At 48.8% G+C, this 15,059-nt stretch overlaps 7 non-coding genes across 7 annotated transcripts; 3 read left to right on the top strand and 4 right to left on the bottom strand.

The window, feature by feature from the left end:
- Positions 1 to 2,350: 2,350 nt before the first annotated feature.
- trnak-cuu (transfer RNA lysine (anticodon CUU)) lies at positions 2,351 to 2,423 on the bottom strand. The gene has a single exon. It is a non-coding gene; the product is annotated as a tRNA-Lys (tRNA).
- Positions 2,424 to 3,595: 1,172 nt separating this feature from the next.
- trnal-cag (transfer RNA leucine (anticodon CAG)) lies at positions 3,596 to 3,678 on the top strand. Its single transcript has one exon. It is a non-coding gene; the product is annotated as a tRNA-Leu (tRNA).
- Positions 3,679 to 6,469: 2,791 nt separating this feature from the next.
- trnak-cuu (transfer RNA lysine (anticodon CUU)) lies at positions 6,470 to 6,542 on the bottom strand. Its single transcript has one exon. It is a non-coding gene; the product is annotated as a tRNA-Lys (tRNA).
- Positions 6,543 to 7,714: 1,172 nt separating this feature from the next.
- On the top strand, positions 7,715 to 7,797 carry trnal-cag (transfer RNA leucine (anticodon CAG)). Its single transcript has one exon. It is a non-coding gene; the product is annotated as a tRNA-Leu (tRNA).
- Positions 7,798 to 10,588: 2,791 nt separating this feature from the next.
- On the bottom strand, positions 10,589 to 10,661 carry trnak-cuu (transfer RNA lysine (anticodon CUU)). The gene has a single exon. It is a non-coding gene; the product is annotated as a tRNA-Lys (tRNA).
- A 1,172-nt stretch (positions 10,662 to 11,833) lies between these two features.
- Positions 11,834 to 11,916, top strand: trnal-cag (transfer RNA leucine (anticodon CAG)). Its single transcript has one exon. It is a non-coding gene; the product is annotated as a tRNA-Leu (tRNA).
- Positions 11,917 to 14,707: 2,791 nt separating this feature from the next.
- trnak-cuu (transfer RNA lysine (anticodon CUU)) lies at positions 14,708 to 14,780 on the bottom strand. Its single transcript has one exon. It is a non-coding gene; the product is annotated as a tRNA-Lys (tRNA).
- Between the last annotated feature and the right edge of the window lie 279 nt (positions 14,781 to 15,059).

The raw sequence follows: 15,059 nt of genomic DNA, 5'->3' as shown, positions 1-15,059 counted from the left end.
AAGACACTTCCTCTTGCGGCTACTACTGTTTCCGGTTTCGTCTTTTCTTTTCATTCCTCCCAGAGGAGCGCATGAAAACGTTTCCATCTGCGCCATCCTCACCCCTCCAATGCTATGGTCCCTGCTCCTCCTGGTGCACTGCAAACACTCATTCAGCCGGTTCTTTCAGTTTGAATAATTAGGTCTTCAAAGGCTGGAAGTAGGGCGCAAAAGACATGCCAATGCCAAAAGCGTGGCTGTGTGCTTCCAGCTGTGAAATGTCACTGGTGGATGTTGAAGACATTACTTCCAAGGCAGCAGGTCCAAGCGATTTAGCGTTTGTACAAGAAGCAGGAAGAGAGAAACGGCACTCCGCCTTTTTCTGGGCAGGCCGAAGCGACAGGAGAAGGGCGCCGTAGTGGGCAGGATTCGAGCCGACGCGGGGAGACCCCAATGGCTTTCTAGCCCATCGCCTTAACCGCTCGGCCACGACTACAGGGAGCGCCGCCGCCGCCGGCTTGCGATCATTTAACACGGAGGGCGAGGCGGCGGCGGTAACCTTTTTCAATGTCGCTCTCCGCTTCCCCCCAAAAAAAAGCCAAATGACATGCTAGCACTCGGACACCCTTCAGAAGACTGAAGGGTGGCTTAAAGCTGGAAGGATTAGGTCTCCCCGTTCCGACGCGACAATCGAACTTCCTTAGGCAGAGAGAAAGCAACATCGAGGAGCGTCAACAAGACTTTAGAAGCTGCGCCACACGCCACTTTCAGTCGCAGTCACAGCAGTTTTAAAGGCAGGAATCGCCTTTGCGAACGCCATGAGAAACAGAACGCAAGCTCAGGTCCTGCGGTTTAACAAACAGCCACGGCTTTCATGCGACTGGACATTTCTTTTCTGGAGCGAATTCACTTTCAACTTCAAGAAATTCACACAACTTGCGAAATACGAAATACAAATCTGGCTCATCGCTGCACAAGAAATACCGCCGGCTGGCAAGAAAATGACAACGGTGTTTTTCCTTAACGAAAAACTTCCCATGGAGAAAAACAACGGCTGTGCGTCTCTGTCGGCTTGATTCAGTTTAATGCAAGTATTCATTCTCCTCCTGGAAAATACAGCTTGCGAAAGATGAAATACAATTCTTGGCTTTTCTGGGTGAGTGCAGAAGAAATCCTGCCGGCTGGCAGAAGAATTCCAGCCTTTTTTACTCTTTAACCACAAACTTGCGAATGATACAAAGCAAGCGGGGTGCGTTTCTGTGCAGCTGTTAACTGAACAGCTGCTGCTTCAAGCCCACCCAGGGCTCATTCCGATTTCAACATCATGCCCCCTGAAGGTAGACTGGATTTCTTTGCGAAGCATTCACCTTTTGGACGTTTCAGGAAAGGTGCGTGTCGATGCCAGACTTGAAAAGCTTTCCATACAAAGAAACAACATAGTGCTTTTGATTGATGGGAAACGGCAAGAGCGGTTTGAGCAGCTCCGGCCTCTCAACCGCTTTACAATGTGATCGGCACCTCGGTAGCCAGTTTAGAAGGCTGAAAAGGATGCTGGAAGCACAGCGACGTTCTAAAACCAGCGCTTGAAAAGCATCTGCATACATAAAATGTCCATTTCCCCAAAGCTGAATCTGCATCTTCAGAAGATTGTCAGCTATACGTTTTCGTTCTTTGTTTCCTTTTTTTACGACAAGCTTTCGAGAAATGAACTGTCTATTGTGATGAAGGCTGCATTAGAAATTGTGCATCTAGCTTAGTTCAATGAAATCGGGAGGTGCACCTGTCTCAAGCGGATGGCTCTTTGCAGGCACACTACGGAAACCTGCGGGCGCAAGTTGGGAGAAGTGACTCTTGCAGAGTGTTGAGCTTCGAGAAGAGGGCTCCGCTCAGGAAGATATTTCCACATGTTGAAGAGTCGCTTTTCGCCCTTTCTTTCCCACATTTTTCCAGTGCGGTTATTGATCGCGTTCAAAATGTTTTCCCAACGTACGTGTTACCTGCAAAATCACAGTGAAACTGTTATGCCCAAAAGATTCCTAATAGTTATTGTATTAGAATAGCTCTCCAATTTCTTAGCCTTCGTACACGCAATGTTTAAGGAAACGCTAGAGTAAATGAAACTGTAAATAGACAGGAGCTCTTCTTAGTTTTCATACAAGTTATGATGGCTGCAGCTCCTATCTGCGTCCGGGTGACCGGAGCCAAGGGATTATCTGCGGAACCCTTGATTTATCTCTCGGGCAAGGAGCTAGATACGCCCTTTTCATCTCGGTTTGATCACACCTGTGCATTAAAACGCAGTGCTCGGTACCATCGAGGTGTAAGAGGTTCAAGGATGAGCGGGAAACTTTGTTAATAAGGAGACGGGCACCGCCCAACGTGGGGCTCGAACCCACGACCCTGAGATTAAGAGTCTCATGCTCTACCGACTGAGCTAGCCGGGCGCCGGTGGAGCTGGTGGTTAACTTGTCCCTGTTGACGGCAATTTGACAAGGTATACTTCCTGGCTTTTCATCATGTGCTGACCGGATTCGAGAGTAGCACACCCTGTTCTTTGTTGATTACTGTACCTCCAGCAGCGCAAATGTCAGTAATCATTGAAATGTACGACCTACAATCTCCTCAGCATGCCCGCGTGGACTCCTCAGTGATCATCCTTCTACGTTCTGCTGTAGTTTTCATGCAAGTGAAAACCGTGCTCCAAATAACAGCGGCACAGTTGTATCCTGCGGTAAGCATTCTTCTAATTCCATCGTTTTGCTCCAGGTAAAAGGTAGCGCATCATAGTGTTGATATTCCAAGGTTTCAGAGTCCGTATTGGATGGCTTGGATGCAGACATCGCTCAGAGCTCCCAGTATGATTTTCCCGAGTTCAGTTTTGCAGTGTTTTAGTGCTTTACTACTTCCAGTGGGCCTTTGAATGCTCTGCTAAGTAGAGACGTGACATAATTACTAATGCGACCGAGTGTGCTGGCTGTTCCTGGTTCGTAATGATTAACGCGAGAAATCAATATAAACATAACTGCTTCGATTTCGAGGTTCAGTTGAAGCTTTCAAAGAAACTATCAAAGACCTCAGAACAACCGAAGACACATTTGGTCATCTCCGTATTGGTGAAGATTAAAGAGTCCCGCAAGTGTCAAGCTTGCACAAACACACACGAGAGAGAAACTCAGGACAGAATTTAAAGAAAGGGAGATGCAGACTATTTGAAGGCACTTTGCTAACCCAATGGCATGCTTATGAATCGTGCATAGGACACACGTAGCAGAGGATGGTTTCGATCCATCGACCTCTGGGTTATGGGCCCAGCACGCTTCCGCTGCGCCACTCTGCTGACGGCCTCTCTGCGTGTGGCGCACAACTGCTCTTTTTATTTCCTACATAAGTGATGAAAGAGTTGAAAGTTTCAACGACAAACGCAGACGTCACTTTGAGCGCTTGGTGTTGTAGCACAAATCATCACATGCTGCTCTACACTGGATTATAAAAGCCGACACATTTTCCAAACATTTTAATGCTGGAGTCACACTGTAGTATTAATAACAGTGCGATACTCGAGGAGCGTAGTGGGATCGCGGTGGCTCATCAGACCGCCCCGGGACAGGGGGCCCGCGTCAGGATGGCCGAGCGGTCTAAGGCGCTGCGTTCAGGTCGCAGTCTCCCCTGGAGGCGTGGGTTCGAATCCCACTCCTGACAAAAAGCTTGCTCAGTGCCGTCTCCAGTCGGGTGCAAATGGGTGAAGCAGCCTGACGCAGGGAACGTGCGCCGATAGGCGTAGGTGTATCCCCTGCCTCTTCCGATTTAGCTCGTGCTCCATAGGATGGAAGCGGATGCTCTGGCTTTTTGACTCGAATATAACCTGATCACAACAGAAGGCCGTGCAGCCCAGTGCTGGTTTAAGAATGCCTCGTGTCTTCAGGCCCCTATTCCTTCAGGTTACCCCTTTGGAATAGTCGTCCGAAAAAGACGGGAAAGGAAAAGCATGTAAGCTCCCACACACTGCGTTAGCATTAGCGGTTGGAATCTGATGGGAGAAAAGCAACCTGGCTCGCCGTCAAGCAATCCATCCCTGGTCTCCCACGTGACAGGCGGGGATACGCACCACTATACTAACGAGGAGCGCTTGCTTGGCGCTTGAAGACACTTCCTCTTGCGGCTACTACTGTTTCCGGTTTCGTCTTTTCTTTTCATTCCTCCCAGAGGAGCGCATGAAAACGTTTCCATCTGCGCCATCCTCACCCCTCCAATGCTATGGTCCCTGCTCCTCCTGGTGCACTGCAAACACTCATTCAGCCGGTTCTTTCAGTTTGAATAATTAGGTCTTCAAAGGCTGGAAGTAGGGCGCAAAAGACATGCCAATGCCAAAAGCGTGGCTGTGTGCTTCCAGCTGTGAAATGTCACTGGTGGATGTTGAAGACATTACTTCCAAGGCAGCAGGTCCAAGCGATTTAGCGTTTGTACAAGAAGCAGGAAGAGAGAAACGGCACTCCGCCTTTTTCTGGGCAGGCCGAAGCGACAGGAGAAGGGCGCCGTAGTGGGCAGGATTCGAGCCGACGCGGGGAGACCCCAATGGCTTTCTAGCCCATCGCCTTAACCGCTCGGCCACGACTACAGGGAGCGCCGCCGCCGCCGGCTTGCGATCATTTAACACGGAGGGCGAGGCGGCGGCGGTAACCTTTTTCAATGTCGCTCTCCGCTTCCCCCCAAAAAAAAGCCAAATGACATGCTAGCACTCGGACACCCTTCAGAAGACTGAAGGGTGGCTTAAAGCTGGAAGGATTAGGTCTCCCCGTTCCGACGCGACAATCGAACTTCCTTAGGCAGAGAGAAAGCAACATCGAGGAGCGTCAACAAGACTTTAGAAGCTGCGCCACACGCCACTTTCAGTCGCAGACACAGCAGTTTTAAAGGCAGGAATCGCCTTTGCGAACGCCATGAGAAACAGAACGCAAGCTCAGGTCCTGCGGTTTAACAAACAGCCACGGCTTTCATGCGACTGGACATTTCTTTTCTGGAGCGAATTCACTTTCAACTTCAAGAAATTCACACAACTTGCGAAATACGAAATACAAATCTGGCTCATCGCTGCACAAGAAATACCGCCGGCTGGCAAGAAAATGACAACGGTGTTTTTCCTTAACGAAAAACTTCCCATGGAGAAAAACAACGGCTGTGCGTCTCTGTCGGCTTGATTCAGTTTAATGCAAGTATTCATTCTCCTCCTGGAAAATACAGCTTGCGAAAGATGAAATACAATTCTTGGCTTTTCTGGGTGAGTGCAGAAGAAATCCTGCCGGCTGGCAGAAGAATTCCAGCCTTTTTTACTCTTTAACCAGAAACTTGCGAATGATACAAAGCAAGCGGGGTGCGTTTCTGTGCAGCTGTTAACTGAACAGCTGCTGCTTCAAGCCCACCCAGGGCTCATTCCGATTTCAACATCATGCCCCCTGAAGGTAGACTGGATTTCTTTGCGAAGCATTCACCTTTTGGACGTTTCAGGAAAGGTGCGTGTCGATGCCAGACTTGAAAAGCTTTCCATACAAAGAAACAACATAGTGCTTTTGATTGATGGGAAACGGCAAGAGCGGTTTGAGCAGCTCCGGGCTCTCAACCGCTTTACAATGTGATCGGCACCTCGGTAGCCAGTTTAGAAGGCTGAAAAGGATGCTGGAAGCACAGCGACGTTCTAAAACCAGCGCTTGAAAAGCATCTGCATACATAAAATGTCCATTTCCCCAAAGCTGAATCTGCATCTTCAGAAGATTGTCAGCTATACGTTTTCGTTCTTTGTTTCCTTTTTTTACGACAAGCTTTCGAGAAATGAACTGTCTATTGTGATGAAGGCTGCATTAGAAATTGTGCATCTAGCTTAGTTCAATGAAATCGGGAGGTGCACCTGTCTCAAGCGGATGGCTCTTTGCAGGCACACTACGGAAACCTGCGGGCGCAAGTTGGGAGAAGTGACTCTTGCAGAGTGTTGAGCTTCGAGAAGAGGGCTCCGCTCAGGAAGATATTTCCACATGTTGAAGAGTCGCTTTTCGCCCTTTCTTTCCCACATTTTTCCAGTGCGGTTATTGATCGCGTTCAAAATGTTTTCCCAACGTACGTGTTACCTGCAAAATCACAGTGAAACTGTTATGCCCAAAAGATTCCTAATAGTTATTGTATTAGAATAGCTCTCCAATTTCTTAGCCTTCGTACACGCAATGTTTAAGGAAACGCTAGAGTAAATGAAACTGTAAATAGACAGGAGCTCTTCTTAGTTTTCATACAAGTTATGATGGCTGCAGCTCCTATCTGCGTCCGGGTGACCGGAGCCAAGGGATTATCTGCGGAACCCTTGATTTATCTCTCGGGCAAGGAGCTAGATACGCCCTTTTCATCTCGGTTTGATCACACCTGTGCATTAAAACGCAGTGCTCGGTACCATCGAGGTGTAAGAGGTTCAAGGATGAGCGGGAAACTTTGTTAATAAGGAGACGGGCACCGCCCAACGTGGGGCTCGAACCCACGACCCTGAGATTAAGAGTCTCATGCTCTACCGACTGAGCTAGCCGGGCGCCGGTGGAGCTGGTGGTTAACTTGTCCCTGTTGACGGCAATTTGACAAGGTATACTTCCTGGCTTTTCATCATGTGCTGACCGGATTCGAGAGTAGCACACCCTGTTCTTTGTTGATTACTGTACCTCCAGCAGCGCAAATGTCAGTAATCATTGAAATGTACGACCTACAATCTCCTCAGCATGCCCGCGTGGACTCCTCAGTGATCATCCTTCTACGTTCTGCTGTAGTTTTCATGCAAGTGAAAACCGTGCTCCAAATAACAGCGGCACAGTTGTATCCTGCGGTAAGCATTCTTCTAATTCCATCGTTTTGCTCCAGGTAAAAGGTAGCGCATCATAGTGTTGATATTCCAAGGTTTCAGAGTCCATATTGGATGGCTTGGATGCAGACATCGCTCAGAGCTCCCAGTATGATTTTCCCGAGTTCAGTTTTGCAGTGTTTTAGTGCTTTACTACTTCCAGTGGGCCTTTGAATGCTCTGCTAAGTAGAGACGTGACATAATTACTAATGCGACCGAGTGTGCTGGCTGTTCCTGGTTCGTAATGATTACAGCGAGAAATCAATATAAACATAACTGCTTCGATTTCGAGGTTCAGTTGAAGCTTTCAAAGAAACTATCAAAGACCTCAGAACAACCGAAGACACATTTGGTCATCTCCGTATTGGTGAAGATTAAAGAGTCCCGCAAGTGTCAAGCTTGCACAAACACACACGAGAGAGAAACTCAGGACAGAATTTAAAGAAAGGGAGATGCAGACTATTTGAAGGCACTTTGCTAACCCAATGGCATGCTTATGAATCGTGCATAGGACACACGTAGCAGAGGATGGTTTCGATCCATCGACCTCTGGGTTATGGGCCCAGCACGCTTCCGCTGCGCCACTCTGCTGACGGCCTCTCTGCGTGTGGCGCACAACTGCTCTTTTTATTTCCTACATAAGTGATGAAAGAGTTGAAAGTTTCAACGACAAACGCAGACGTCACTTTGAGCGCTTGGTGTTGTAGCACAAATCATCACATGCTGCTCTACACTGGATTATAAAAGCCGACACATTTTCCAAACATTTTAATGCTGGAGTCACACTGTAGTATTAATAACAGTGCGATACTCGAGGAGCGTAGTGGGATCGCGGTGGCTCATCAGACCGCCCCGGGACAGGGGGCCCGCGTCAGGATGGCCGAGCGGTCTAAGGCGCTGCGTTCAGGTCGCAGTCTCCCCTGGAGGCGTGGGTTCGAATCCCACTCCTGACAAAAAGCTTGCTCAGTGCCGTCTCCAGTCGGGTGCAAATGGGTGAAGCAGCCTGACGCAGGGAACGTGCGCCGATAGGCGTAGGTGTATCCCCTGCCTCTTCCGATTTAGCTCGTGCTCCATAGGATGGAAGCGGATGCTCTGGCTTTTTGACTCGAATATAACCTGATCACAACAGAAGGCCGTGCAGCCCAGTGCTGGTTTAAGAATGCCTCGTGTCTTCAGGCCCCTATTCCTTCAGGTTACCCCTTTGGAATAGTCGTCCGAAAAAGACGGGAAAGGAAAAGCATGTAAGCTCCCACACACTGCGTTAGCATTAGCGGTTGGAATCTGATGGGAGAAAAGCAACCTGGCTCGCCGTCAAGCAATCCATCCCTGGTCTCCCACGTGACAGGCGGGGATACGCACCACTATACTAACGAGGAGCGCTTGCTTGGCGCTTGAAGACACTTCCTCTTGCGGCTACTACTGTTTCCGGTTTCGTCTTTTCTTTTCATTCCTCCCAGAGGAGCGCATGAAAACGTTTCCATCTGCGCCATCCTCACCCCTCCAATGCTATGGTCCCTGCTCCTCCTGGTGCACTGCAAACACTCATTCAGCCGGTTCTTTCAGTTTGAATAATTAGGTCTTCAAAGGCTGGAAGTAGGGCGCAAAAGACATGCCAATGCCAAAAGCGTGGCTGTGTGCTTCCAGCTGTGAAATGTCACTGGTGGATGTTGAAGACATTACTTCCAAGGCAGCAGGTCCAAGCGATTTAGCGTTTGTACAAGAAGCAGGAAGAGAGAAACGGCACTCCGCCTTTTTCTGGGCAGGCCGAAGCGACAGGAGAAGGGCGCCGTAGTGGGCAGGATTCGAGCCGACGCGGGGAGACCCCAATGGCTTTCTAGCCCATCGCCTTAACCGCTCGGCCACGACTACAGGGAGCGCCGCCGCCGCCGGCTTGCGATCATTTAACACGGAGGGCGAGGCGGCGGCGGTAACCTTTTTCAATGTCGCTCTCCGCTTCCCCCCAAAAAAAAGCCAAATGACATGCTAGCACTCGGACACCCTTCAGAAGACTGAAGGGTGGCTTAAAGCTGGAAGGATTAGGTCTCCCCGTTCCGACGCGACAATCGAACTTCCTTAGGCAGAGAGAAAGCAACATCGAGGAGCGTCAACAAGACTTTAGAAGCTGCGCCACACGCCACTTTCAGTCGCAGACACAGCAGTTTTAAAGGCAGGAATCGCCTTTGCGAACGCCATGAGAAACAGAACGCAAGCTCAGGTCCTGCGGTTTAACAAACAGCCACGGCTTTCATGCGACTGGACATTTCTTTTCTGGAGCGAATTCACTTTCAACTTCAAGAAATTCACACAACTTGCGAAATACGAAATACAAATCTGGCTCATCGCTGCACAAGAAATACCGCCGGCTGGCAAGAAAATGACAACGGTGTTTTTCCTTAACGAAAAACTTCCCATGGAGAAAAACAACGGCTGTGCGTCTCTGTCGGCTTGATTCAGTTTAATGCAAGTATTCATTCTCCTCCTGGAAAATACAGCTTGCGAAAGATGAAATACAATTCTTGGCTTTTCTGGGTGAGTGCAGAAGAAATCCTGCCGGCTGGCAGAAGAATTCCAGCCTTTTTTACTCTTTAACCAGAAACTTGCGAATGATACAAAGCAAGCGGGGTGCGTTTCTGTGCAGCTGTTAACTGAACAGCTGCTGCTTCAAGCCCACCCAGGGCTCATTCCGATTTCAACATCATGCCCCCTGAAGGTAGACTGGATTTCTTTGCGAAGCATTCACCTTTTGGACGTTTCAGGAAAGGTGCGTGTCGATGCCAGACTTGAAAAGCTTTCCATACAAAGAAACAACATAGTGCTTTTGATTGATGGGAAACGGCAAGAGCGGTTTGAGCAGCTCCGGGCTCTCAACCGCTTTACAATGTGATCGGCACCTCGGTAGCCAGTTTAGAAGGCTGAAAAGGATGCTGGAAGCACAGCGACGTTCTAAAACCAGCGCTTGAAAAGCATCTGCATACATAAAATGTCCATTTCCCCAAAGCTGAATCTGCATCTTCAGAAGATTGTCAGCTATACGTTTTCGTTCTTTGTTTCCTTTTTTTACGACAAGCTTTCGAGAAATGAACTGTCTATTGTGATGAAGGCTGCATTAGAAATTGTGCATCTAGCTTAGTTCAATGAAATCGGGAGGTGCACCTGTCTCAAGCGGATGGCTCTTTGCAGGCACACTACGGAAACCTGCGGGCGCAAGTTGGGAGAAGTGACTCTTGCAGAGTGTTGAGCTTCGAGAAGAGGGCTCCGCTCAGGAAGATATTTCCACATGTTGAAGAGTCGCTTTTCGCCCTTTCTTTCCCACATTTTTCCAGTGCGGTTATTGATCGCGTTCAAAATGTTTTCCCAACGTACGTGTTACCTGCAAAATCACAGTGAAACTGTTATGCCCAAAAGATTCCTAATAGTTATTGTATTAGAATAGCTCTCCAATTTCTTAGCCTTCGTACACGCAATGTTTAAGGAAACGCTAGAGTAAATGAAACTGTAAATAGACAGGAGCTCTTCTTAGTTTTCATACAAGTTATGATGGCTGCAGCTCCTATCTGCGTCCGGGTGACCGGAGCCAAGGGATTATCTGCGGAACCCTTGATTTATCTCTCGGGCAAGGAGCTAGATACGCCCTTTTCATCTCGGTTTGATCACACCTGTGCATTAAAACGCAGTGCTCGGTACCATCGAGGTGTAAGAGGTTCAAGGATGAGCGGGAAACTTTGTTAATAAGGAGACGGGCACCGCCCAACGTGGGGCTCGAACCCACGACCCTGAGATTAAGAGTCTCATGCTCTACCGACTGAGCTAGCCGGGCGCCGGTGGAGCTGGTGGTTAACTTGTCCCTGTTGACGGCAATTTGACAAGGTATACTTCCTGGCTTTTCATCATGTGCTGACCGGATTCGAGAGTAGCACACCCTGTTCTTTGTTGATTACTGTACCTCCAGCAGCGCAAATGTCAGTAATCATTGAAATGTACGACCTACAATCTCCTCAGCATGCCCGCGTGGACTCCTCAGTGATCATCCTTCTACGTTCTGCTGTAGTTTTCATGCAAGTGAAAACCGTGCTCCAAATAACAGCGGCACAGTTGTATCCTGCGGTAAGCATTCTTCTAATTCCATCGTTTTGCTCCAGGTAAAAGGTAGCGCATCATAGTGTTGATATTCCAAGGTTTCAGAGTCCGTATTGGATGGCTTGGATGCAGACATCGCTCAGAGCTCCCAGTATGATTTTCCCGAGTTCAGTTTTGCAGTGTTTTAGTGCTTTACTACTTCCAGTGGGCCTTTGAATGCTCTGCTAAGTAGAGACGTGACATAATTACTAATGCGACCGAGTGTGCTGGCTGTTCCTGGTTCGTAATGATTAACGCGAGAAATCAATATAAACATAACTGCTTCGATTTCGAGGTTCAGTTGAAGCTTTCAAAGAAACTATCAAAGACCTCAGAACAACCGAAGACACATTTGGTCATCTCCGTATTGGTGAAGATTAAAGAGTCCCGCAAGTGTCAAGCTTGCACAAACACACACGAGAGAGAAACTCAGGACAGAATTTAAAGAAAGGGAGATGCAGACTATTTGAAGGCACTTTGCTAACCCAATGGCATGCTTATGAATCGTGCATAGGACACACGTAGCAGAGGATGGTTTCGATCCATCGACCTCTGGGTTATGGGCCCAGCACGCTTCCGCTGCGCCACTCTGCTGACGGCCTCTCTGCGTGTGGCGCACAACTGCTCTTTTTATTTCCTACATAAGTGATGAAAGAGTTGAAAGTTTCAACGACAAACGCAGACGTCACTTTGAGCGCTTGGTGTTGTAGCACAAATCATCACATGCTGCTCTACACTGGATTATAAAAGCCGACACATTTTCCAAACATTTTAATGCTGGAGTCACACTGTAGTATTAATAACAGTGCGATACTCGAGGAGCGTAGTGGGATCGCGGTGGCTCATCAGACCGCCCCGGGACAGGGGGCCCGCGTCAGGATGGCCGAGCGGTCTAAGGCGCTGCGTTCAGGTCGCAGTCTCCCCTGGAGGCGTGGGTTCGAATCCCACTCCTGACAAAAAGCTTGCTCAGTGCCGTCTCCAGTCGGGTGCAAATGGGTGAAGCAGCCTGACGCAGGGAACGTGCGCCGATAGGCGTAGGTGTATCCCCTGCCTCTTCCGATTTAGCTCGTGCTCCATAGGATGGAAGCGGATGCTCTGGCTTTTTGACTCGAATATAACCTGATCACAACAGAAGGCCGTGCAGCCCAGTGCTGGTTTAAGAATGCCTCGTGTCTTCAGGCCCCTATTCCTTCAGGTTACCCCTTTGGAATAGTCGTCCGAAAAAGACGGGAAAGGAAAAGCATGTAAGCTCCCACACACTGCGTTAGCATTAGCGGTTGGAATCTGATGGGAGAAAAGCAACCTGGCTCGCCGTCAAGCAATCCATCCCTGGTCTCCCACGTGACAGGCGGGGATACGCACCACTATACTAACGAGGAGCGCTTGCTTGGCGCTTGAAGACACTTCCTCTTGCGGCTACTACTGTTTCCGGTTTCGTCTTTTCTTTTCATTCCTCCCAGAGGAGCGCATGAAAACGTTTCCATCTGCGCCATCCTCACCCCTCCAATGCTATGGTCCCTGCTCCTCCTGGTGCACTGCAAACACTCATTCAGCCGGTTCTTTCAGTTTGAATAATTAGGTCTTCAAAGGCTGGAAGTAGGGCGCAAAAGACATGCCAATGCCAAAAGCGTGGCTGTGTGCTTCCAGCTGTGAAATGTCACTGGTGGATGTTGAAGACATTACTTCCAAGGCAGCAGGTCCAAGCGATTTAGCGTTTGTACAAGAAGCAGGAAGAGAGAAACGGCACTCCGCCTTTTTCTGGGCAGGCCGAAGCGACAGGAGAAGGGCGCCGTAGTGGGCAGGATTCGAGCCGACGCGGGGAGACCCCAATGGCTTTCTAGCCCATCGCCTTAACCGCTCGGCCACGACTACAGGGAGCGCCGCCGCCGCCGGCTTGCGATCATTTAACACGGAGGGCGAGGCGGCGGCGGTAACCTTTTTCAATGTCGCTCTCCGCTTCCCCCCAAAAAAAAGCCAAATGACATGCTAGCACTCGGACACCCTTCAGAAGACTGAAGGGTGGCTTAAAGCTGGAAGGATTAGGTCTCCCCGTTCCGACGCGACAATCGAACTTCCTTAGGCAGAGAGAAAGCAACATCGAGGAGCGTCAACAAGACTTTAGAAGCTGCGCCACACGCCACTTTCAGTCGCAGTCACAGCAGTTTTAAAGGCAGGAATCGCCTTTGCGAACGCCATGAGAAACAGAACGCAAGCTCAGGTCCTGCGGTTTAACAAACAGCCACGGCTTTCATGCGACTGGACATTTCTTTTCTGGAGCGAATTCACTTTCAACTTCAAGAAATTCACACAACTTGCGAAATACGAAATACAAATCTGGCTCATCGCTGCACAAGAAATACCGCCGGCTGGCAAGAAAATGACAACGGTGTTTTTCCTTAACGAAAAACTTCCCATGGAGAAAAACAACGGCTGTGCGTCTCTGTCGGCTTGATTCAGTTTAATGCAAGTATTCATTCTCCTCCTGGAAAATACAGCTTGCGAAAGATGAAATACAATTCTTGGCTTTTCTGGGTGAGTGCAGAAGAAATCCTGCCGGCTGGCAGAAGAATTCCAGCCTTTTTTACTCTTTAACCAGAAACTTGCGAATGATACAAAGCAAGCGGGGTGCGTTTCTGTGCAGCTGTTAACTGAACAGCTGCTGCTTCAAGCCCACCCAGGGCTCATTCCGATTTCAACATCATGCCCCCTGAAGGTAGACTGGATTTCTTTGCGAAGCATTCACCTTTTGGACGTTTCAGGAAAGGTGCGTGTCGATGCCAGACTTGAAAAGCTTTCCATACAAAGAAACAACATAGTGCTTTTGATTGATGGGAAACGGCAAGAGCGGTTTGAGCAGCTCCGGCCTCTCAACCGCTTTACAATGTGATCGGCACCTCGGTAGCCAGTTTAGAAGGCTGAAAAGGATGCTGGAAGCACAGCGACGTTCTAAAACCAGCGCTTGAAAAGCATCTGCATACATAAAATGTCCATTTCCCCAAAGCTGAATCTGCATCTTCAGAAGATTGTCAGCTATACGTTTTCGTTCTTTGTTTCCTTTTTTTACGACAAGCTTTCGAGAAATGAACTGTCTATTGTGATGAAGGCTGCATTAGAAATTGTGCATCTAGCTTAGTTCAATGAAATCGGGAGGTGCACCTGTCTCAAGCGGATGGCTCTTTGCAGGCACACTACGGAAACCTGCGGGCGCAAGTTGGGAGAAGTGACTCTTGCAGAGTGTTGAGCTTCGAGAAGAGGGCTCCGCTCAGGAAGATATTTCCACATGTTGAAGAGTCGCTTTTCGCCCTTTCTTTCCCACATTTTTCCAGTGCGGTTATTGATCGCGTTCAAAATGTTTTCCCAACGTACGTGTTACCTGCAAAATCACAGTGAAACTGTTATGCCCAAAAGATTCCTAATAGTTATTGTATTAGAATAGCTCTCCAATTTCTTAGCCTTCGTACACGCAATGTTTAAGGAAACGCTAGAGTAAATGAAACTGTAAATAGACAGGAGCTCTTCTTAGTTTTCATACAAGTTATGATGGCTGCAGCTCCTATCTGCGTCCGGGTGACCGGAGCCAAGGGATTATCTGCGGAACCCTTGATTTATCTCTCGGGCAAGGAGCTAGATACGCCCTTTTCATCTCGGTTTGATCACACCTGTGCATTAAAACGCAGTGCTCGGTACCATCGAGGTGTAAGAGGTTCAAGGATGAGCGGGAAACTTTGTTAATAAGGAGACGGGCACCGCCCAACGTGGGGCTCGAACCCACGACCCTGAGATTAAGAGTCTCATGCTCTACCGACTGAGCTAGCCGGGCGCCGGTGGAGCTGGTGGTTAACTTGTCCCTGTTGACGGCAATTTGACAAGGTATACTTCCTGGCTTTTCATCATGTGCTGACCGGATTCGAGAGTAGCACACCCTGTTCTTTGTTGATTACTGTACCTCCAGCAGCGCAAATGTCAGTAATCATTGAAATGTACGACCTACAATCTCCTCAGCATGCCCGCGTGGACTCCTCAGTGATCATCCTTCTACGTTCTGCTGTAGTTTTCATGCAAGTGAAAACCGTGCTCCAAATAACAGCGGCACAGTTGT

The sequence above is a fragment of the Lepisosteus platostomus genome, chromosome 26 (assembly GCF_059453375.1).
Source record: "Lepisosteus platostomus isolate fLepPlt1 chromosome 26, fLepPlt1.hap1, whole genome shotgun sequence".
Lineage (NCBI taxonomy): Eukaryota > Metazoa > Chordata > Actinopteri > Semionotiformes > Lepisosteidae > Lepisosteus > Lepisosteus platostomus.
This window is presented reverse-complemented; position numbering and strand designations above follow the sequence as displayed.